This window comes from Cuculus canorus, chromosome 16, assembly GCF_017976375.1.
Source record: "Cuculus canorus isolate bCucCan1 chromosome 16, bCucCan1.pri, whole genome shotgun sequence".
NCBI classification, from domain to species: Eukaryota; Metazoa; Chordata; class Aves; order Cuculiformes; family Cuculidae; genus Cuculus; species Cuculus canorus.
In genome coordinates, this window is record NC_071416.1 from 9,338,395 (window position 1) to 9,362,265 (window position 23,871).

Sequence of the window (23,871 nt, forward strand, 5' to 3'; positions counted from 1 at the left end):
ACCACCAAGCCAGGTCCCTCTGCCCAACCCACTGGCTGTGCTGGAGGACCCAGTGGGGACTGGAGCGTGCTGTTGCCCTGACCTTGGCCAACCTCACAGAGCCCCAGCGCTCCCCGCCGCCCCGGCCAGGTCAGGACTCCCCATAACAAGGCATGGCACCCTCTGCACTGGGGGCACTGGGAGCCGTGTGGGGAGCCTGCCTGGTCAAACTGGTGCATGGATGCTCCAGTGCCGCTCTGGCACCCACCTGTGGGCACAGGGAAGGTTGGGGAGGCCTCCAGAGGGGGATCCTCCCTATAAGCTGGGCAAGCCCTGCAGCAAACCCTGTGGCTGGAGGGTGCCCTCCTCCATCCTCCTCCTTCCCGAGCTGATGCAGAGAGGAGGGTCCCATCCCTACTCAGTCCTCGAGGTGCCCCCACCCCACCAGCCGGTCCCCACAGAGCATCCCAGTGCCCCCTCCCCACATCGGGATGGTGACACACGGACACACAGACAGGCAGACACAGCCCGACCTCTCCATCAACCCCAGGGAAGCTGGGGAGGGATGGTAGGGGTGCAAAGAGGGGGATATGGAGGGGTGCAGAGGGGGGATGCAAAGAGGGGGTGCAAAGAGGGGGACATGGGGGGGATGCCCGGGGGTGCAGAGGGGGGGATGCAAAGAGGTGTGCGGGAGGGTGCAAAGTGAGGGGTGCAGGGGGGTGATGCAAAGAGGAGGATGCAAAGGTGGGGTGCAAAGAGGGGGATGCAAAGGGGGTGTGTGTGTGCAAAGAGAGGGTGCAAAAAGGGGGGTACGCAAAGAGGGGGGTGCAAAGAAGGGGTGTGCAAAGGGGGGTGCAAAGGGGGAGATACCAAGGGGGGAGCAAAGAGGAGGATGTAAAGGGGGGCTGGGGGTAAAAGGAGGCACAAAGAGGGGGGTGCAAGGGGGGTGTGTGCAAAGAGGGAAATGCAAAGGCGGGGTGTGCAAAGCGGGGTCCGCCCGCAGCCGCTGGGCTGGGCAGAGCGAGCGAGGGGGCGATGGTCCCGCGTCTCCCCCCATCCCACCCCATCCCACCCTCCCGGCCGGGCGCTCGGTACTCACGGTGCCGGCATCCGCGCCGCCGCCCGCTGCCCCCCCGCCGCCCCCGGGCTCGGCTCCGGAGCGAGAGGGAGCGGCAGCGGCACCGGAGCGAGCGGAGCGCCCCGCACTGCGCACGCGTCCCGCGGCCCCGCAGATTGACTCGAGCCGAGGGGCAGCCGCACCTCCTCCGGCACCGCGGACACACCGGCACGGGCACACCGACACGGGCACACCGGCACCGACACACCGGCACGGGCACACGGACGCGGAGACACCGACACGGACATACGTGGACACCGACACAGGGACAGGGACACACCGACAGGCAGATAGGGACATACATGGACATGAACACACGGACACGGGGATAGGGACACGGACATGGGGAAACACGGGCACAGGGACAGGGACATGGACAGATGGACACAGACACACGGAAACAGGCACATGGACACAGAGATAGGGACACGGACACATGGACATGGGCGTGGATGCATGGACACAGGCACATGGACACAAGGATAGGGACACAGACACATGGACATGGGCATGGATGCATGGACACAAGCACACGGACACGGGGATAGGGACATGGACACACAGACATGGGCGTGGATACATGGACACAGGCACATGGACACAGGCACACGGACACAGGGATAGGGACATGGACTCACGGACATGGGCATGGATACATGGACACAGGCACACGGACACGGGGATAGGGACATGAACACAGACACATGGACACAAATACATGGGCACAGATACATGGGCACAGATACACAGACACGGGCGCACAGACAGGGACATGGGGAAACAAGGACGCACGGACACAGGCATGGACTTGCAGACGGGGGGACACGGACACAAGGGCACAGGCACATGGACAGGGATATGGACACGGACATGGGGACAGGGACATGGATACAGTGAAACACAGGCACATGGACATGCAGACATGGGCACAGACATGTGGGGGTACAGACACATGGACCTGGGCATGGATACAGACACACGGACACGTGGTCATAGGGACATGGATAGGGGCACACGGACACGGGGAGGCATGGACACAGACAGACGGACACAGGTAAACACAGGGACATCAACATAGACACAGGCATGCAGACATGGGCATGGACACACGGACATGTGGACACGGGGACAGGGACACGGACACAGACACAGGGAAACAGACATGCGGACACACGGACATGCTGGAATGGACATACAGATGCACAGACACATGGAAGCAGACACATGGACACACGGATATGGATATGGACAGACACACAGGCACGCAGACATGGACACGAAGACACACAGATGTAGACACACAGGCAAGTGGGCACACGCATGGACACACGGACGTGAGGACATGTACCCTGCACCATCACCCATGATGGGCACCCTGCACCAGCACCCAGGGCACCCAGCGCCCAGTGTGGGCACCCAATGTGGCAACCCCTGGGCACCCTGCGCTGGTGCCTAATAATGGGCACCCAATATGGGCACCCAGCACCATGTACCCAGCACCAGCACTATGCACCCAATACTGGCACCCAGCACTGCAGGTCCCCTCTGCTCCCACAGGGTCCTCGCCCACCTCTGCAGCGTGGGGCCAGGCTCCCTGTGAAGCAGCCCCCCAGGACCACTCCGCAGGCAAAGAGCGGCTTTCCCCAAATCAGTGCTTTCTCTGCTTATTTTTTTTTTTTCATTTTTTTTTTTCCTAAAGGGGGAATTAGACATTGCTAAAAATAAAGGGTGATAAAATTTTGGGAGAGAAAGGAGGCATAAAAATTGCATGATCTTGCCAGCCAGGGAAATAATCCCACTTTATTATTTAAAACCTCATTAAAACCCATTTTCCTGAGAGAGACAATGATGAAAACACCATCTCTTTCAGCCCTCAAGACATGCACTCAGCTACATGGGGAACACATTCCAAACAGGCCCCTACACGTGACACTTCAGCTCGAAACACCAAAATCAACCCTCGCCGGTGCCAGCAGCATCTCGGCGCTGAGCCCCCCTGTTCCTACATGGAGGGATCGCACAGCACCTGCTGTCCCAACCTGCTCTTTCCAATAATCCGAGTTTGTCTTTGTCCCCATCCAGCTCACTCAAGTGGGAGCCACCAAGCGCTCAGCCAGGATGGATCTGCCCAAGCAGCTCTGGATGAATCAGGGTCCTTCCTCTGATTGCAACTTTTCCAAACCTTGGGAGCAGCTCCAGCGCAGAGCAGTGGCTGCCAGGCTGCTCCCTCCTGCCGGGTGACCGGGCCTCCGGTTTACTTCAGCTGTTCATTGAACTGGAAGCTCACAAATGCCCATAAAGGCTCCTCCATCTTCAGGAACCCCTTTGTAGCGTGTGTTTGGGATTCCTTGAAATCCCAAGGAACATGTGAGCTTGTGATTCCCTGTGATTTTCCAGGGATGGTGAAAAGGCCATGAGTGGTTTAAAAGAAGTGACTTTTTTCAAAAAGAAGGTGTGGATTAGGAGAAAATGTTTGGAGTTCCCAGATCACCTGCAAAGTAGTGCTGCCCATGGAGGGCCAACCTCCGAGCCTCTGTGCTCACAGAGCCAGGGCTCCGCATCACACCTCCTCTCTAAACCACACAGTGCTGAGGGCAACACATCTTTTCTAGCAAGTGCAAATCATAGAATCACAGGATGGTTTGGGTCGGAAGGGACCTCAAAGCCCACCCAGTTCCACGCCCTGCCATGGGAGGGATACCTCCCTCTGGACCAGGCTGCTTCAAGCCCCATCCAACCTGGCCTTGAACCCCTCCAGGGATGGGGCAGCCACCACTGCTCTGGGCAGCCTGGGCCAGGGCCTCCCCACCCTCACAGCAAAACACTTCTCCCTAAGATCTCATCTCAATCTCTGTCAGCTTACAAACGTTCCCGCTTGTCCTCTCCCTGCCTTTCCTGATCCAGAGCCCCTCCCCAGCTTCCCTGGAGCCCCTTTCAGTGCTGGAAGCTGCTCCAAGGCCTCCCCGAGCCCTGATGTTTACTCTGACACACACCCAGCGACCCCGCTCCCCTTCAGCCCCGGGGTTAGAAGCTCGGGCGCGTCCCGCTGCAGCGCTGCAGGGGCAGAGACCGCCCGCAGGGGGCGCCCGACTCCGCCGGGAGCGCCGCGCTCCGTCCTGCCCGTATCCCGATCGGTGCCCACCGCCGCCTCGCCCCGACCCGACCCTCTCGGTCCCTATTCAGATCCCACTTGGACCCCACCAGTCCTCACTGTCGCCTCGCTTGGACCTCGCTCAGACCCGACTCGGACCCTGCGTGGTCCCCACCATCGCCTCGCTTGGACCCCCTCTGTACCCCCTCGGACCTGCTCAGAATCACTCGGTCCCTGCTCGGTCCCCACTGTTAACTCGCTTGGACCCCACTTGGACTCTGCTCACACCCAGCTCGGACCCTGCTTGCTCCCCACTGTCACCTCACTTGGACCCTCTCCATCCCCACTTGATTCCTGCTCAGTCCCCACTGTCGCCTTTCTCGGATCCTCTTGGTCCCCACTTTTGCTTGCTTAGACGTTCTTGGTCCCCACTTGGACTCTCCTCAGACCCAACTTGGACCCTCTCGCTCCACACTCGAACCCCGCTCAGATCCCACTTGGTCACCACCACTTCCCCACTCAGTCCCTGCTCGATCCCATTTGGACCCCGTTTGGTTCCACTTGGTCCAGCTCAGTCCCCGCTTGGCCCCACCACCACCCTGCTCGGCCCCCACTTGGACCCCGCTCAGACCCCACTCGGTCCCTGCTCTATCCCACTTGGACCCTCTCAGTCTCCACTTGTAATCCACTCAGACCCACTCAGACCCCACCACTACCCCACGTTGTCCTTGCTTGGACCCTGCTTGGACAATGACCAGTCCCCACTCAGTCCCCATGTAGACCCCATTCGGTCCCTGTCGCTGCCCAGCTCGGCAGAGTGGTTGAGTGATAGCAGAGGCCTCACGGCCTGAGAATCACAGAACCACAGAATCATGAAGTTTGGAGCAGATCTCCAAGATCATCCAGTCCAACCCCCCTGCCAAAGCAGGGTCATTAGAGCAGGTTGCATGCATAACGTGTCCAGGAGGGCTTGGATCCCTCCAGAGAAGACGACTCCACACCCTCTCTGTTTCAGTGCTCCATCACCCTCACAGTAAGGAAGTTTTCCTCATGTTCAGGTGGGACTTCCCATGCTCCTGTTCATGCCCGTTGCTCCTCATCATTTTGCTGGGCACTGTTGAGAAGAATCTGGCCCCATCCTCCTGAACCCTGCCCTTTGGTTATTAATAAGCATTAGTTAGATCCCCTCTCAGTCTTTTCCTCTCCAGGCTGAACAGACTGAACTCACCCAGTCCTACCTGGAGACCTCTACCTGGAGAGCATGGGCAGCGGGAAACTGCGAGTACAGCACAAAGCAAACACCCACAAAACTTGTGCTCCTCCTCAAGGAGAACTCCAGTAACTCCAGATAGGATGTGAGAGAGCAGGAAGCCTCTTTTGATGAATATCTGCGAGGAGTCAGCCTTTGTCAGGACTGAGACATAGCAAGATTCCTGATGGATCTGCAAAGCGCCATTTGATGGAGAAGTCCTGCCAACAGTTGCTCAATACCCATCTCCAAAGCAATATCAGCCTTGCTGATGTGGATAAATGGGCTGCTCCTTCCCAGGGTGTTTTCAGCTTGTGTGCACCTTGAGCAGCTGGTAGGTAATGAAATCAGATGTAGGAAGCCTGCTGAGATGTTTTACTCCTGAAAAGACTCTTTCTCCTCCCCCCCCCCCCCCAACTACCTGAGCCTTTCAAAGCTGTCTAAGCAGAGCAACCAAAAAAGATGCACCTGGGCCTGAGAAGAAGTAACAGGACTTGAGCTCTTGCAGCCCAAGAGGGAGTTACAGGAGATGTGACTCAGCTGTCACCCTGCGGGAAGCACTTGACAGCACTGAGATTGTAAAGGCTAAGATTTGTCCTCTCTCTGAATAGGTATCTCCTGTCTGTCGAGGGCAGCCTGAGGACAGGGTGAGGTGATGCTCACCTTGCAGGATGGGTGTGCAAAGGGCTGGAACACATGGGTACAGGAGGCAGAGATGCCCTGAGGACCAGTCCTGCTCCAGGGCAGAAATCCACCCTGTGCGTCTCAGCTGCAGAGCTGCCTTTGCAGAATGCCTGGGTTGGGCTTTGCAGTCCCATCAGAGCTGATTTATTCCCTTTCCAGACATGCCTGGGCACCCTTTAAAGCCATTTTTTTTTCTCTTTTAAGGCCCCAGAGGTCTCCAGGATATGCCAGAGCCATGTTTCCCACACAGAGCTCCACCTTAGCTATCAGGTGTGCTGCAAAACTGTGTATCTCCCTGTGACTGCTCATGTGCTGACTGAAGAGTTATTCTGGCTGGGGTCACATTTATTCTGCAGAGACCTGAAGTGTAAAAATCACCTCTCCTGTACTCAAGCTTCAAGATAAAGTAACAACTTGAAATTCTTGGGTGTGGGTCTCAGCAGGCTTTTAAACAGAGCAAAGTTTAAAAGAGAGGTTTTGCACTAGGAGTGAGATAACTGTAAATTCAATCACACTCAGAGGGAAAAGGGTTGGTTATTTTGATTTCCCAATGTAACAGAGCTTATGCAATCGCATTGTATATCTGCACACTCATATTCTTCCAAATTCCTTTCTTTAAAAATCTTTTTAACTCTTCGCCCAGCTTCATCTGAACCCGACAGAAGTGTAGAGCTCAGTTCCTGCCTTTACAGCTGGGTAAAGAACAACCCTGCCAGGGCTGTGACTGTGAGAAAGACCAACACTTGCCGTCAGACCTTATTAGACACTAGAGAATCTGCATGGACCTGACATTTGGTTGATGCCCAAACCGTGGGAAAAGCTCCAGTCACCATTTGTGCCCTCTCAGGCACCCAAGTTGGTCCCTCGAGAGACTCCAGCCTGCTGAAAGCCAGACTCAAAACTGAGGTGGGTGGACTTTTCTGTTTACTCTTTTGACTGGAATCCAGGCAGGCAGAGGAGATCTGGACAGCTGTGCCCTTTCTTGACCACAAGATGGACAGTTGGAAAAGCTGGACCAAATCCAGTCTGTTCTGACCTGTGTCTGCTATAATAGTTCAAAAGCATCCCTGGCTTTTTAAAATGAAGAAGGAGTTGAAACACCCTTTGGAGACCTTCTGCCTATAAAAACGAGCACAGTTCATTCTAGTCTCTGCACAGATCTCCACAGGCAGGTGGAACAGCTCCTGCTGGAATGCTGGAGAACCAGTGGAAAGTCTGTGCCCTTTGGCTGCAGGAGGTGGGGGTGATGTACATGATGAGAAATTGGAAGACAGAAAGGTTTAAGAAGGCAATAGCATCATAGAATGGTTTGGGTTGGAAGGGACCTTGAAGCTCATCCAGTCCCACCCCTGCCATGGGGACACCTCCCACTGGATCCGGTTGCTCCAAGCGCCATCCAATCTGGCCTTGAACACCTCCAGGGATGGGGCAGCCACTACTGCTCTGGGCAACCTGGGCCAGGGCCTCTCCACTCTCCTCATGAAGATTTTCTTCCTCATGTCTAATCTAGATCTTCCCCCTTCCAATTTAAAGTCATTCCCCCTCATCGCATCACTACAGGCCCTTGGAGGTCAAGTGTTTATAATGAAAATATTTAGCTCAAGTGGTAGAGATACTCTTGGTTGCATGGTCTAGCCTGAGAACGCTATTCTCTAATTGTTATTCTTTTTGCAGGAAAAGCATCTCTCCGTCACTTCCTCATCTCTAAACTATTTGGTAGACACAGTTCATTAGAAATCTGCTCTGTTGAATAGCAGAGTAATGAATCCTTGTGCTTTCCATTTCCCCCATCTGAACTGGAAAGTGTTTTTCTCACACAATCTCAAGCCTTGAGCAGTAATAAGCAAACCACAGCTTCTGTTGCAGTTCTTTATTTGCAGGTTGGATTCCTCTGTGGACACGTCTAAACAAAAGCGTAAACGACATGCTGGCTGCAAGGCAGCAGAAAAAGATAGTGATGGTTATGACTATGTGAACCAATATAATTCTGATATTTCTGCTTTAACATAACAAGGCCCAGGACTCATTTTCAAGAAAAACTGCTCACACCTTTGAGGTTTCTCACTTATATGCTAAGCTGAGAACGACATCTACACACTGAACAACAATCTGTGTGTGCGGTTTTTGGTTTAACACTGTGCAATCTCTATTTCTCATTTCAGGTGGCACCGAAATGGTGAAGGCTTTGATTTCTGTGTGATTTCTGCCTGATTTCTATGTGTGCAATTCCAGAGCAAACACAATCAAGTTGCAGGATTTATATTTCCCACTCACATTAGTAAGATCCTGGGCTATCTCATGTGTCCAACCTACTTCTTTCTCTGGCTCTTCCACACTGCAAGCACTGAAACCCATCTACTGTAACTGAAGCTGGTGCACAGATTGAGAAACAATCTATTTAACTTGACAGCTGAAACCTCTGGTCATTCCTGGTCCCCTGTCCCAATCCATCACCTAAGTCCATTATTCTAAAGAGTTCCTCAAAGTTTCAGGGTCTTCTAATGAATATTCCACCTCTTTCCTATTCTAGTACTGCCTTTATGTGACTCCTCTGTAACACAAAAGTGGTGTGAGATGATGGAGTCAAGGAGATCAGGGTGCTGTGCCCTGAGGAACTTTGGTTCGGATGCTAGCTCCCAAGTTATATCTGATAAGCTGATAGAGGGGAGATTTAAATGAGTGAGTGCTGGGTATCCGTATCGCTAGAAAAAATTGAGGCATCCTCTTCCTGACAAGCTCCTGGTTGAGATGAACCATTTGCTCCTTCCCCTGCCCCTTTTCTCAGTGACACAGATATAGGCCATGCTGCTCTTCCTCTGCTTTGGCGAAGGGAGGGGCAGTTTCCTGTTTTTATACAGAAATTAGATCGATCCAGGATGCCTTTGTGCCGCTGCTGCTGCTCCTGATGCGTACAGAGGAGGTAGCGGTGTCTGTGGGCTCTGACTGCAGCTTTCCTGTTCGCTGCTAGAACAAGACTTTGATCCTCTCTGCACTGTGCCATGGCTGGAGCCTCAAGCTTGGGATACAACTGATGGGTGCAGGGGAGTCCCCAGCACCACTAAAAAGCCTTTGTCTGCTTTTCCAGTGGCCCGTTCCAAGGTATTTGCAGATTCCCAGTACAGCAGTGCGGCTCCATCCTGCTCCAGCCATGGGACTGCCTGTCCAAAGCCAGGGCTGTGTCTGGCATTAACATCCCAGGAATCTGCTCCAGGCAGGCAGGAATGAAGTGGAAAGACATGTTTACAGTGCTGGGGGGGGTCAGTGAGCAGACACAGCGCTGCAGAACAGTCTCACGGTCTACTTGTTGCTGTCAAGGAACTGGTCTTGAATAAGGAGAAATGGAGAGTAAGCAGCAAATTGGCTTTGCTCAGTGCTTTGACCACAATTAATAGGGAGGGAATTGGGCAAAGGTGATACATTCTATAATTAAGTTGGCTTATAGAAGTGTTCCGTCCAGAGCAGGAATGTGTTGTATGCTGTCAGGCTATAATTAGCAACATTTTGTTATAGTGCCTTTTTTTTTTTTTTCCTTTAAGGATTCCCAAAAGCTTCACAAAATGCATTCAATTAAAGCTGCCAGGTCCCCTCTGGGAGAGAGGCAACACATCTGCTGTGCCCTGATCCTGTGGGTTGGTCTGCAGTGCCCTGATCCTGCTCGATGGTCTGCAATGCCCTGACTCTGCATGGTGGAGCAGCCCAAGGCTGGCAGAGGGAGCAGGATGAGGCTTTTCCTCCAAAGACACCCAGCTGGGAGATGCAGGATCTTGGGGCAACCTGTGAAATGGGTGATTTTGCCTGTGAGAAAGCTGGAGCAGGGAGAGGCAAAGTGGCTTTCTGAGGTCAGCAAGTGAGTCATGGGTAAAGCTAGGAATAGAAGCCCGCAGCCAGGCTCCCAGCTGCGGTACCTATGGTTATTTCTATTTATGCTCTTCACTTCTCTTGCCCATGGTTTCCTGAGTGCATTCCAAGAGTAACTTCCCTGCCAAACTTCCTCCTCTTGAAATCCAGAAATGGACAGATAAGATAGTAGAAGAAATCAGTTTAACTGCTGGAATGTGCATGAACATACCTGAACCAGGTCCAAGTTATCAGCTGGGGGGTTTTAATGGCCTTTCAGGGCAGGAGAAGTGCCCTCGGTCTCACAGTGCCTATAGCAGCTTGCTGGCAGGATATCAGATGATTTATTTCCTTTGCCTGTGGTCAAAAGGAGAAAAAATAAAAGAAAAAAGGTGGCAATCATGTTCGCTGTAGCAAAAACCTGGCCAAGTACCTCGATCCCGTGAAAGCGATAGGAGATCGGTGGCTCTGGGAATTAGAAGGTTAGGCTGCAAAGCAAAATAACACTGAAACCCCAAAGAAATGCTTCATTCTCCTTCAAGAAATTTTCCCCGAGTGCCTTACCTATCTCTCAGTGAAGGTCTTGAGACTCCCTTCCATCAGCCTCAGCTGTAAATCAGGTTGAGTTCATGGCCAGAGTATCTGAAAAGCCTTAACGCAGGGGGTTACGAGTATTCTTGGGGTGAGCAGAATTAGGCTGCTGTGTCGACTGCCGTTCTGAGGCAGCCTGAAAAGGTTAATTCAGGAAGCAGAACTGGCATGAAGTCAGACTGTTATGTCAAATGGAAGCATGGTAGAGGCATGAGCAACCAAAAATGCTATGCTGTGTCTGCTATCTGAAAGCAGACACAGACGGTGGAGACAGGCTTGCCTCCTTTGTGACAGGAGCTGTCAAATTCACTCAAACTGCCCTTTGTTGTGGATCAGCGCCTGGGCTACCCTTGTATCCCATCACAGCATGCCATCACTTCTTCATACTTCTTGTCTCTCTCTGGTGTCTCCTTTCTCGTCTGTTTCTTTCTTTTTGTGTTTTGCCCTTTATTTTTCTATTCACAATGCTGTTATTGCAGGCTTCTTTTAGGGTCCTCTTCATGGGTGTGTAGGATGGCCTGCACAGGTCATCTCCTGCATAGGGCATGTAGAGGTTGGTGTGAGTCCCTGAGAAGAGCAGGAAGGTGCCTGGCTCAACAGGACGCCACCCAAGCCTCAGGATGCGTCCAGGAGGTTTGCTCTCAGTCATCCACGCTGTGGAAGCACGGAGCTGCCTGATCTTAGACCAGGAGGGATTCAGCATTGTGTTGTTTTCTGTGTTCCTTTTGTTTTCTGCTTTGCTGGATTCTTCCCAGCCTCTGGGATCTTTGCAGAGGGATCACACTGGAATAATGTTGGTTTGATCCTCAGATATCTTGTGTACACAGGCTATCCTGTTGAAATAATGAGGCGACTTTTCCAGTGTCCCAGGCATAAAAGCTGACCTCTCCTCTTTACCCTCACGGCGATTCCCTGATGTTAGAGCTGATGAGTAGTGTACGACCGAGCTCTCCCTCCTCCTGCCAGCCCAGGCTCTGCAGACTGGAGTTCCAGGTCCCTTCACGGAAATCACCATTTACTTTAAGAACTCAAATAAACAAACCCAAATAAATCTCCTAACAAACCAAGATCAATAAAAACATAGCCAAGTGCTTTGTTTTGCTTAGAAGATGCAGCTTTGTACATATTCACTTGTGTGCTGCCAAGTTTGGGGAATCAGCAAAGGCTGACATTGTTTACTGTAAATTAAAGACCCTCTGGAGACACTCGGTCTTGCCTTGCAGTGCAGCGCCGGGCTGGGCAGGGACGCAGTTGGACAGTAGCATAGAAGAAACCCTGTTCCAGTGTTGCTAACTATAGCACTAATTTCAGAGTCATAAATAACTTCAGTACCATGGTTACACTGCTAGCCAAGTATGAGATCACTTAGTTTGGGATTAAGGAAAAATATCTTCCTTGAGGCTGTGCGCTCTAAAATAAGCAACTTTTCCAGAATGGGGTTTCTCCCAAAGCATACACAGAGAAACTCCAGCCTGTAGCTGTAAATTAGAGGGATTGCTTTGGTAGAACTGACTGGATGAGAAGTGCCAGCAGGTAAAAAGTCTCAGAGGGTGGATTCTTCCAAGTTCCTTCAGGAATGACAGCCTGACACTGTGTTGGTTTTCTTAGAAAACAGCACCTTCTGTGAATGGGAGTAAGCAGAGTCTGTTCCAACTTGAAAGTCTGTCCTACGAAGAAAGGCAGAAGCATAAGTCCTGTCAGAAATTAGATGCCACTAACGACCATTAAAGAGATTGATTGAGAGATTGGTGCTGACAGAAAGGAGGTTGTGGTGAGGTGGGTGTTGGTCTCCTCTCCCAAGTGACGGGTGATAGGATGAGAGGAAATGGCCTGAAGTTGCACCAGAGGAGGTTCAGATTTGACATCAGGAGAAATTTCTTCACCAAAAGGGTTCCTAGGCACTGGCAGGGACTGCCCAGGGAGATGGTGGAGTCACCATCCCTGGGGGTGTTTAAAAGATGGACAGATGAAATGCTCAGGGATCTGGTTTCATAAGGACAGGTACAGTTGGACTCGATGATCTGAAAGATCTTTTCCAACCCTGTGATTCTATGGCTGCATGAGAACAGCATAGTAACGGTGCGAGGAAATGACAGCAATCGTGCATGCAATGGTCCAGTCGAATTAACAGCTCTGATATTTGTATTACAAAAATTACACACATGTACAACTCTGCAGGACCTTGGGAGCAACAGCGAGAGGCTGATCCTGACTATCTCGTACATATAGTACAGCGCTATAATGGATTACAACAAGAACCTCAAACGGAACAAGGGGCATAGCAAGAGAAAGTTTTACGGAGAAACAGACACTTTGAACAGCGTAGAAACGGTCAGAGATTGATAATAGAGGAAATCTGGCTCTAGGGCTCCTGGATACAAAACGCTAGACCACACAACCCAAAACACTGATCCCATTCAAAATTGTTCAAAAACTTATGACATTCAGTCTGTATTGGTGGGCTTTGTGCCAGATTAGATGTTGTCTTTCTTCGTGCAGCCGGCATAAAGCCAGCATAAACGCCCTATTATGTACTCCGGCTAATTCAACAGAAACTTAATTGTGTGCCCAGGCATGATCTGGATTGAATTTGTCCTGTGAAATGATCCTGCAGTGCTCAAACCAAGTAGAAAGGACCATAGCATTGTGATACAAACTTCCATTTCATATTTCATGTCTTCTCTAAGGTAAGGCAAGGGGATTTTGCCACATGCAAATGTCTGTGATAATCTCTGAAATGTTTTCCCTCCATTCCATTTCATGGCACAGATTAGGAGGTGCCCCCTGTGAAAAGCAGTGGAGAAACCTGAACCCATGGAGAAAAAAAAGACACTTTCTTTAATTTCTGCTCTTCCTGGTTCTAATCAGCCAGAGAGCATCTGAGAAGTGACATTTTGGGATAGGCTGAGCAGGTCTGATTGATACACTGCCTTCACTAGCCCTGCCTCTTGCTGCTACAGCTGGAGAGATGCTCTGGTGCTTAACTCACACCCGGCTGCTGAGAGCAGCATCTCAGGTGTGGAGATGATCGCTGGCTTTGGCAGCTCTGAGCAGCCCGAAGACCCTGCCCTCTTTCTTTTCCTCTTTGTCTGTGCTAGGTTTAGCCTCTTTGAAGTAGCTCTTATCCTTCATGAAGATGTGGGAGGCCAGCAGGGCTTTCATTTTCTCGGCAGTGGACTCAGCGAATACCAGGGACCTTGCTGTCCCTTGGGCTGTGTTAAACAGGGGGGATGCTTTTGGTTTGGGAATGGTCCTCTGTGTGTGTGTGTGTATCACTCCACCTTCATTTCAGCTGTGAATTGAAAAGCAACCTAATGGGGAAAAAAAAAAGAGGAAGATGATGGGAGAATTGTATTTGTGTATGATGAGAGAGGTTTCTTGAGTTACCTGGTATGCTTCACGTGAAAAATATAAAGGCCAAGGGAGTGGCTAGAAGAGACCTCACTGACAGTAATACTAATTCACACTACCAGTAGTTTCTTTAGTATTGCCAATGAATAGAAGTATGACTTGCAGGATCAGAAGATACCCACCTTGCTTGTGGCTTTGATGCTGACCCTAGCAAACTCCGGTCTCTGTCATCCCTCACACTATGCCTGTTTTCTCCACTTTGGTTGCAGGACATACGTTCACTGCCTGTTCACCCTGACCTGTGCTGGAATTTCTACCGCCACACAGGGCACAGCTCTTCGAATGACCCAGTCTTATTTTATCAGGGTTGTTTTTTCTCCACTGCTCTGTTCAAATCCTCTGTTGTCAGGGAAAAAGAGACAGGTTTGGTCCACTTGAGAGCTTTTGCAGAGCTGTACTATGCCAAACAGCCTAGCTTGTATTTGGGATGGGGACTGAATGGCCCAGGAAGCCTTCACTTCTGCAAGGAGAAATCATCTGTTAGAGCTGTGCATGCATCGCTGCTTGGAAGCTCCTGAAAGCTGTTCTCAAGTGTAGTTTAGAAATATGCAGGCAATTCCATAGTGCTGCTGTTGCACTAAGACTGCCAGCTGTGGGATCAGGCTGTCCCCTTTGTTTTCCAGTAATTACTATTTTCCATCCAGGTTTCATTTGTGTGTAATGTTTTTAGATGAACCCAAAGGCTCTCTGGCTGTGCTCTGTGCAGCTTCAGAGAAGACAGATGGGACATTACAGACACAGTGTACTTAGTCCCTGCCACTTCAGGAGATTCAAAGCCCAATTCAGTTGATTAAAGAACAATGTTTTCAAGTTCTGAGAAGAGCCATCTCTGGATGGAAGCAGAACACCTGCAGCAGAAGCACTACTGAACAGGGAATAATTTCCCCTGCACAGTAAACCAGGAAGATTCCAAATGTTCAGGGATCACTGGGAAAGTCTGCCGTGGCTTGTGTTGGGTTTTAGCAGCTCAGACCGTGTCAGCGTGTCAAGTGTGCCTTGAGAGATTCACAGCCCTCCTCAATTCCAAGGCAGCCTGTGACCCAAACTAAACTGAAACCTAAGGAAGAAATGAGGCATGGGCCAGAGTAAGTCGGCACAGCTCCACATTTCACATCAGTGGAGAATCTGGGCCAGGCAGCGTTCCTGGAACTGTGCTTCAATCTCAGTCCAAACACCGAGGTCAGCAGTGGCCATCCCAGCTGCGGTGTGAGCTGAGGGCATGAGCCAAAGCCACAAAAGGCTGCCACGACTTTGCCAAGTATAAGCAGAGCAAAGATGCCTCGCATGTGGTGATTGTTAGTGGCTGAAAGCGATGGAGAAGCTACAAGGCATTGGACACCAGGTGATCAAGAAATCCCAATACATCTGTTGTTCAGAAAGCATCCTGACCTCCCACATACATTCATCACCTGATCCTTACATGGAATCCGTACATTGATCCTAAGGTCTGGGAAGATCCCAGCTAGCACAATCCTCATTTTAATGAGGCCACAAAGAGTAATTAGCTGACTAAAGATTGCAAACATCAGCACCCAGATTAAAACCAGGACTTAGAGGGTTCCTATGCTCATCCCTTGCTGCTGCTGACGTGTATTTAGTGTGCACAGCAGCTGGGGAGCACCAGCCAGAGTCCCAACACTGAGAAACCACAGCTCTCGATTAAAGAACTGCCACACAAACACAAGGGTCCCACACTTAGGATGTCATCATGACAGAGAAGCCCGGGCAGGCAGGGTTAGGTCAGCAGTTTCTAAAAACATTGTGTAAAATAGAATCTACTGTTGAATTTATCTTGTTGCTACTGGAACATGTTCCTTGGAGTCACAGCAGTGTTCTAGAGTAAAACCCGATTGTCTAGCACCTGGTTGCAGATTCACACAAGATGGAGGCCTATGGCTGCAGGTGAGAATTATAATAAAGGTGGATTAAACACAGATATTGTGACTGAAATGTTTTCAGGTGCCTCCTGGAGCTGAAAGACTTGAGGAGAGTGACTACAAACCCGTGGATAAACTACAGGAGCCGAGATTGATTTTCACCAAGCCATGTGAACCAAATCTGTCAAGTTTCACACGAAGGGCAGCCCGAGGTAAACTCATTTAGTTCTCAGAAACTGGAATTTGTGCATAAATATGTGACAGCCTGTGGTAACCAGAAATTATTCTTATCACAGGAAACGCTGTGGGTCAGGAGCAACAGATGTGTTTGGTCCCCACAGCACTAACAAGCCTTTGACTGCAGCTATGCCACTCAGATCCTTGGGTTCATTGCATTGACAATGTTCTTAATACCCAAAGAGATTGGGTAAATTGGTTTGACTCTAACAGGCATGCCAACAAGAAACAGCGAATAACAAGTTCTGAGCAGAGGGATATGGTGGAGTGTAAGCAATCTGCCTTTGCCTCCGCTGGGTTCTCCTTAGGTTGATTTGTATCTTGATGAACATGACTAGCAGGAAAGCAAATTGATTTAATTTACATATTAATAGAAAAGAAGAGAATTTAGGGTATTTGGAGGGTTTGTAACACACAATGGAAAGTGGGTGGCAGTTTAAGTGAGACTATAAGAATCTAATTGAGTGTAAAGAAGCTTATATTTGTGCCAAAGCTCAGTTGCAGGAGCTGCCAGAAGATGCCAACTTATCTCAGTTTAGGATCCATCAAAGCATTATTAGAGTTTAGCCTTAAGCACTGGGTAAGTAGCTTTACCTGCCGGGGGGAGGGAGTGCTAACCTGACAACAGGAGTGGTGCGCTCAAAGTACTCTGGTTACATTTGCTCTCCACAGTGGATTTTGGATGAGGATGGAAAGGAAATTAATTTCTTACTGAAATAAAGCCCAAGATGTTTGTAGTTATTAAGATCAGTAAGTGATTTACGTGAAAGATTAGCTCTTGTGCGTGCAACAAAACCTTTGCTGCGCTGCATCTCAGAAAATATATTTTGTAACGGGAATAGTGAATTTGAGAGTTTCTATGTTAACAATAATTGTATATAAACAAAACAATAAAAAGACAGGAAAAGGATTTTGACTCTAGAAAGAAATACTTTCCATTGTAGAAAAAAAGAGAAAGGAAAAAAACCCCGAAGTATAAAAAGAAAACCTGTTAAAAAACTGCTTTAAAGAAGGATTTTGTAAGGTCATTTAAAAGAAATGCTGCTAAAGGCAGAAAACGGCTTTCTAGAAATGAGGAATCCTTTCATTTGCCCCACTCTTACAAAACAAGGCAGGAAATCACACAGGACGCTGCCAGCAAGGAGGAGGAAGTGGTTTTAGGGATGACATTGGTGGGCGGGATGTTGGGTCCAGCCGAGCATCTGTCTTTGTACCCATTTGATATGCCCTGAGCTGCCGCTGCTTGCCCTGCTGCCCACCGAGCAGCCCACGCCGCGAGGAACAACTCGGGGGCTCCCTGCTTGGAGCCTCCACAGCTCGCGACCAAACCATCTCGTAATCTCTTGCTTCATGATGGTGTGGTTACAAAACCTGTTCAGGAACTGAAACTTCTGAAGCCTCACCGAGCTGTCTGGTGAAAGCCGCACCTACCCTGAGTCCTGTTTGACTCACGACACATCATGTGGGAAGCAGGCAAGCCATGAGGGGACCTTAATATAGAAACAGGGCAAAGTACTTGACTTCTGCAGGACTCAAGGCTGCCGTTGCCTTTTCTAAGTGCTTACAGTAAACAAGATAATCCATGTTTATTGAGGTCCTTGGCATATTATTGCTTCTCCCTCTTGATGTGGTGGACAGGTTCAAAGGCACCAGCACAATGCCTCTCTGCCTCCACAGAAGTCGCATGAGGCAGTTCCTAAGAAGGCTGCACGCTCGATGGCTGTGATAGCGTGTGCGTCTGCTGTAACAGCAAACGTGAAGAGTTTCAGTTCCAGCTTGTCGTCTGCAACAGTTCTGAGTACTCTTCAAAATAGCTGCGCACACTAATAATGCAAACGGATGCACCTACAGGATCTGTGTACATGTTTGTGTTTGTATATGCATGTATTTGGCCTGCTTTCAGTGAAGGTGCCCGGGAATTTCTACATGGAGTTGATGTCTGCGCTTCTCTTATTGAATAGGAAACACAGCTCATATCATAGAATCATAGAATCATAGAATCATAGAATCATAGAATATTTTGGGTTGGAAGGGACCTTAAAGATCATCTAGTTCGAACCCCCCTGCAATGGGCAGGGACAACTCCTACTGGATCTGTTTGCTCCAAGCCCCATCCAACCTGGCCTTGAACACCTCCAGGGATGGAGCAGCCACCACTGCTCTGGGCAACCTGGGCCAGCGCTGGAATCTGCTGAAAAAAAAGCAGCCTGGACTAATAAACAAGGTCCACCTGCAGGTTGGCTTTCAATCTTTTCAAGGTTTCTGTTTGCTGTAGAAGTGGCCTATGTGTGGGTTGAGGTTCTACGAATGCTTGCACACAGAGGTTTAGCACTTATCCAGTTTTCCAAAAGGAGGTCAGGCCCTCATATTTGTGTGGTCCAAGGTAAAACAACATTGATTTTCACAATGATAGATGATGTCAAGTGACATCTTTGTTCTACACCACTCTCAAAGTTGTCAGAGCCCTGAAGCAAGAAGACCTGGGGCTGATATCAGTCCTGCGCATGCCTTTCCTGAGCAAGATTCTCTTCCTGGGCAAAAGAGTAGAGAGGGCACTGCACTCCTGGTTGGAAAACACTTCTACAAATGAGAAAAAGATGGATTTCCCATGAAACACAGCGTTTCCTAGGCTGGTGCAAAGTAATTCCCAGGACAGTCAAGATCACTGCTGCTTCAGTGTGGATGCAGCCACAGAAGTTCAATCCCAATCGCTTTAGCAGCCACGCTCTGAAACAGCTCAGCTCTGTAGAGATCGAATTGTCCAAAATCCGGTCCCTCGTGTAACCAAGCGAGCTGCCGCATGCCAGTTCATTGTCATTTGATCTCTAAAAAGAGCCACTTAGCAGATCTGGACAAGGACTGAAGCTGATAAGGAAAGAACTCATTAAACTGATAGAACTAGAGATCCCAGCCTTCTTCCCAGATAGTCATTTGCCACCCATCACTCACTGCGGTTTCTGCAACTCGGAACAGTAGGTTTGGGGAGAAGAGATTGTCTCTTCCTACCTCTCCTGCTCAAGGCTCTTTCAACATTCTATAATTACCAATAACACAAAGGGAATGGGGTATGAGAAGAGCTGCAGAAATCCAATTTTTGTGATGTTGCTCTTGACAGCAAAAAGCCCTTTCTACCTCAAGAATTCTTTATAACAAGTGCATCTCCTAAATAAAACATGATAGGACTCACAAGAAAACAACCGAGCAAAGCTCAGTAGAAAAACTCTATAATGAACACGTTGCTGGAGCCAACTGCAGGCGACTTCCCAGACCCAAACATTGACTCAGACAACTCTGACTCTGCCTGAGAACAACCCCGACAGCAGGTGCTCGGGTTCAAACACCACGAGTCCGATTTCTCATGGGCACTGAAGAAAAAGGCCTGAAATATGTGGGGTTCTTTTTAAATTACAATTTTGACCCCAGAAATCACAGATTGAGGAACACAGCCTGGGTCAAAATTATTGTGAAATTAAAATCTAAATTAATTAAATTAAAATTAATCTTCTAAATCCTGGTATCGCACAGTTCAGTGTCCTGGGATGGAGCACTGTGGCGTTCTCTCCCTGCTGCCAGTGCTGGGTTGAAATGCTGTGTAACCACAGAGGCTGCTGCCCACCATAGCCAACCGTGTCCTGGGCTGCATCCAAAGAGGTGTGACCAGCAGGTCAAGGGAGGGGATTCCGCTCTTGTGAGACCCCCACCTGGAGCCCTGCCTTTAGTTCTGGAGTCCTCAGCACAGAAAACACATGGAACTGTTGGAGTGAGTACAGAGGAGGAGCATGGAGATGATCCAAGCGCTGGAGCACCTCCTGTACGAGGACAGGTTGAGAGAGTTGGGGTTGTTCAGCCTGGAGAAGAGAAGGCTGCGGGGAGACCTTAGAGCAGCTTCCAGTGCTGAAAGGGGCTCCAGGAAAGCTGGGGAGGGGCTCTTGATCAAGGAGTGCAGGGGTAGGATGAGGGGAATGGTTTTCAGCTGAAAGAGGGGAGAATGAGATGAGATCTTAGGGAGAAATGTCTCCCTGTGAGGGTGGGGAGGCCCTGGCCCAGGTTGTCCAGCAGTGGTGGCTGCCCCATCCCTGGAGATGTTCCAGGCCAGGTTGGATGGGGCTTGGAGCCCCTGATCCAGTGGGAGGTGTCCCTTCCTATGGCAGGGGGTGGGACTGGATGGGCTTTGAGGTCCTTCCACTACAAACCATTCCATGATTCTATGATTACCCCTATTTTCATGAGTGAACTCATTTTAATCTTTCTCCTCCGCCGCTCTCTCCACTGCTCTCTCATTGCCAGCAGAAATATGAGCTGCTTGGTGTGATTTAATTCACTGTGTACTGGATTTTGATAAAGAGGTTTCTGCAGCAGCTCCTGCTTGCCGGCGTGGGCTGTGAACCCCATTCGTGCCTCCCTGCGCTGTGCCCCAGCCGTGGGCTGGCTTTGAAGCAGGGTGGCTGTGCCAGGCAATTGTGTCCCTTTGGGCTGTCTTGGCTTTCCTTGGCATGTTGCAGTTGGAAGAAAACGGCTTTGAGGGGTTTTATGTAAGTTAAGTACTTTTTTGTACATTAGGAGAAGGTGTAAATTGAGTGAAAACTCAGTAAACAGGTACTGAAGCACAGCTTTTTATTACAAAAACAAATACTTCCAGGAACTCTGTTTTTATTTCCCAGCTTCTTTCATTTCTTTTGGCTGGGCATCGTCAGCCAAATAGGTGTAATAAAACCATGGAAGTAAGCAAATGTACCACAAGCCATTTTACCTGAGCAGATGTAAAATTGCTTTCATTAAAGAGGCACGTGTAGGCATAAAATGTGGCTCAAAAAAACTCTTTAAGAGCTTCCACTAGGGAAAAAAAATTGCTTTGACCTTCAGAGATTGACGCAATGTGCAATGTTTATTAATAGTTTTAGCAAGAAAGTGTCTGTATGGGGGGGTTCTTGCCTTTTACTTGGCTGATTTTAAGAGCGCCCTTTCCATTTCCTAACTTTCCTGATGAAGCGTGTTGATTAAAGACTCCCCACTCTTAGTTCAACTACTTGGCTGCTGGCTTATACTAATGTCCATCAGAAGATTTCTCTGCTCCTCTGATGATGAAAGCAGTGCTGTAAATGCTGCAAGACCTTGGGCTTAATCCCGTTCACCGCCTTTCCTGAAAGGGACACAGCTGTGTGGCTCTTGGGAGAGGTTCCATGTAGGGGGAACCATGGCTCGAACCCATCAGCAGCGATACAAGCCTGTCTCTTTGCCATGGACTTTCAAGGGTAAGAGTTTCTCCATCTAAAGCGAAGATTACCTGAATTTTGCAAAGCCACCCACTTCTTCTTTATTGACAAGACTTAGTGTGACCAGGCTGTGAGGAATAAAGCTGGCAGAAGAATATCAGTCTCGGGTCTAAATACTCCTGTTGAATCAAACCAGGGCCTGGGAAGATTTTGGGGTGTGACTTGGAGAAGGGATTTGTTTCCGCCAGCAGCAGCTCCCCCAGCCCCACTGACCCTGACAGCAGAGGGAGCGCAGCGCATGGGCTCACCCAGAGGAGCTTGCTAAAAAAAACCTCAACCCAAACAGTTAGCAGAATGATTATGGTCTTTAGTAGAATAAACAGAATGGGCAGAAGTCAGAAGCCTTTCCCTGGCAAGGAGATCCAGCTGCAGGCTGGGTGAGGAGCAGGCACTGCATCTGGCAGCAATCATGTTCCTCCGGTGGGGAAGTCCTCGTGGTGAGAGTGTCCCCATCTGCGGCACCGGGCACTGCTGCTGGCAGAGGTGGTCCCTTTTTCCACACCTTTGGTAGATCCAGTCCTTATCAGAGCACACTGCTTTTAGATAAACCAGAATGGAGCTTCCTCTCCCATGGTGCAGCGCAGAGGGCATGAGTAGAGGTGATGGGCAGAGTGCTGGTCTCAGAGCCGCCAGGGTGTTGTGCTTGCTCACACCCTGACCGTGCTTCAGCTTTTGGCGAGAAACTGGGAAGTTTGGGGCTTGCCTGTGAGTCACACAGTTCCTATAGACAGTGGGCTCTGCTCAACATGGGAGGGTGGAAGTTGAACTGTCTGTCTTAAACAGGATGATAAATAAAGGCTAACGGGAACTGAAGGTCTCTACTGGGACTTTATCATCTGTGGCTGATGCTATAAACGAGCTTCTCCAAAGGCTTGGGCTGGTGATGCCCTTGGGAACTTGCCTCGTCTGCAACATCCTCCTCGTGTCTGGGCACAGGGAGGATTGGCAGGGCTGCTCTGGCTTGGGGAGCTGGGAACGCCTCTTCAGACCATCCTGCCTCCTGCTCAAGAGGAGATACCCTGGACCCAACTGCGGCTGAGAGGACCCCTGGGTGTGCTTGGCATACCAGCAGGCTGCCGTGGCGCTGCTGCAGCTCTGTGTAGGGGAAGCAGAGCACATAGGACATTGGTGGCTTTGCTTGGTAGCTTGTCTGGCTGAAGACATTTAGCTCTGGGACTCGCTGATCACTGGGGTGAGAGGCAGCTAAATGACATCTCCTGTATCTCTGCCAGCATCTGGGCTCTCTCCATCAAAGGAAGTGCTTGTGTAGGGTCTCAAAACAGGACAAACTGCACATCCAGACCCTGATCCCTCACTTAGGACAAGGGAGGAGTTTTGATGGACTCGCTTCAATGCAGCTGTGATGTAGCCAGGATCCAAAGCTGGCACCAAACTGCTTTTGTAGCTGCTTGATGATTAGGAGGAGGTCAGTGTTTGCAGGGTATTTCCACAAGAGCTCTGCAGCCTTAAAATACAGTGCGCTGCTTTCAGTGAGGATTAAAAAATGTAGTGTCCAGCCAAGCTTCGGTACTTTAGTTTTTAACAGGGATTCAAGCATTTTAAATCATTTCAAAGCTGTAAGTAAGACTCATAGTTTAAACTCTTGCAGACAGATGTCATTGGAAAAATATGAAGACTGTTTAAAAGGCAGCCCGCCTGCCTGTCCCTCCGTCACCTTCTAATCTGCCTGACACAAGCAATCCCCTTTCTCTTTCACAACACTACAGGCCAGGTCTGCCCAGGCGCGTGCAGAGTGACCTGAGCTTCCCTCGGGGTCCTGCCTGCTGCCTGGGGTCCTGCCAGGGCGATGGATGCTCAGCCTTGCTGCAGAGGAGCTGTACCTGCCCGGTGATGCAGGTTTGCTCTAACGGAAGGGGACAACCCAGGAAGAAAATACCTGCAGATCTGGTGAAGGAACTTATTCCTGCAAGGCACTCCTCCCTCTGAAGTGAGTGGGAGAAAGGAAGACATTTAATCTGCCACCGGACAGTGTTTCTTCCCTACTAGTCTGGAGGTGAACGTGACATTTGATGGGACCTTGAGCAGCCTGATCCAGTGGGAGGTGTCCCTGCCTATGCAAGGGGCTCGGAATTAGATGATCTTTAAGGTCCCTTCCAACTCAAATCGTTCTAAGATTTGCAGAAACTCAAGCATCCTTCGGAGACAAGCAGCGCAGGATGAGATTTCACTCTTTTAGGTGACTCAGTTGTATTTTGCTTCCCTCCACCCGCTGTAGAGAACTAAATGCGCTCAGCCAAGTGCATCTCTTACTTGGTCAAGCCTTGCCAGCCGTCCTTCGCTGGCCTTGTATGGGAGCCACAGCTCTCATAGAGGCATGCTCACTGCCTTGCAGATGTGCTTGGGGGAGGCAGGAAGAATCAGCAGCTTGGGCTGACACACATATGTCTAATTCTGGCGTTACAGAGGAGGTGAAAGGCCGTGAACAACATGGGGATGGCACATCTGACTTCTGAGGCTGGATTTAAATGGGTGAAAAAATGTGGCTTGATGACCTGTCTGAAAAA

At 49.9% G+C, this 23,871-nt stretch overlaps 1 long non-coding RNA gene across 1 annotated transcript; it reads left to right on the forward strand.

The window, feature by feature from the left end:
- The first annotated feature begins 6,787 nt into the window (after window positions 1-6,787).
- LOC128853868 (uncharacterized) lies at window positions 6,788-16,479 on the forward strand. The gene is made up of 3 exons (XR_008452682.1): window positions 6,788-7,026; window positions 15,919-16,048; window positions 16,133-16,479. It is a non-coding gene; the product is annotated as an uncharacterized LOC128853868 (long non-coding RNA).
- The last annotated feature ends 7,392 nt before the right edge of the window (window positions 16,480-23,871 follow it).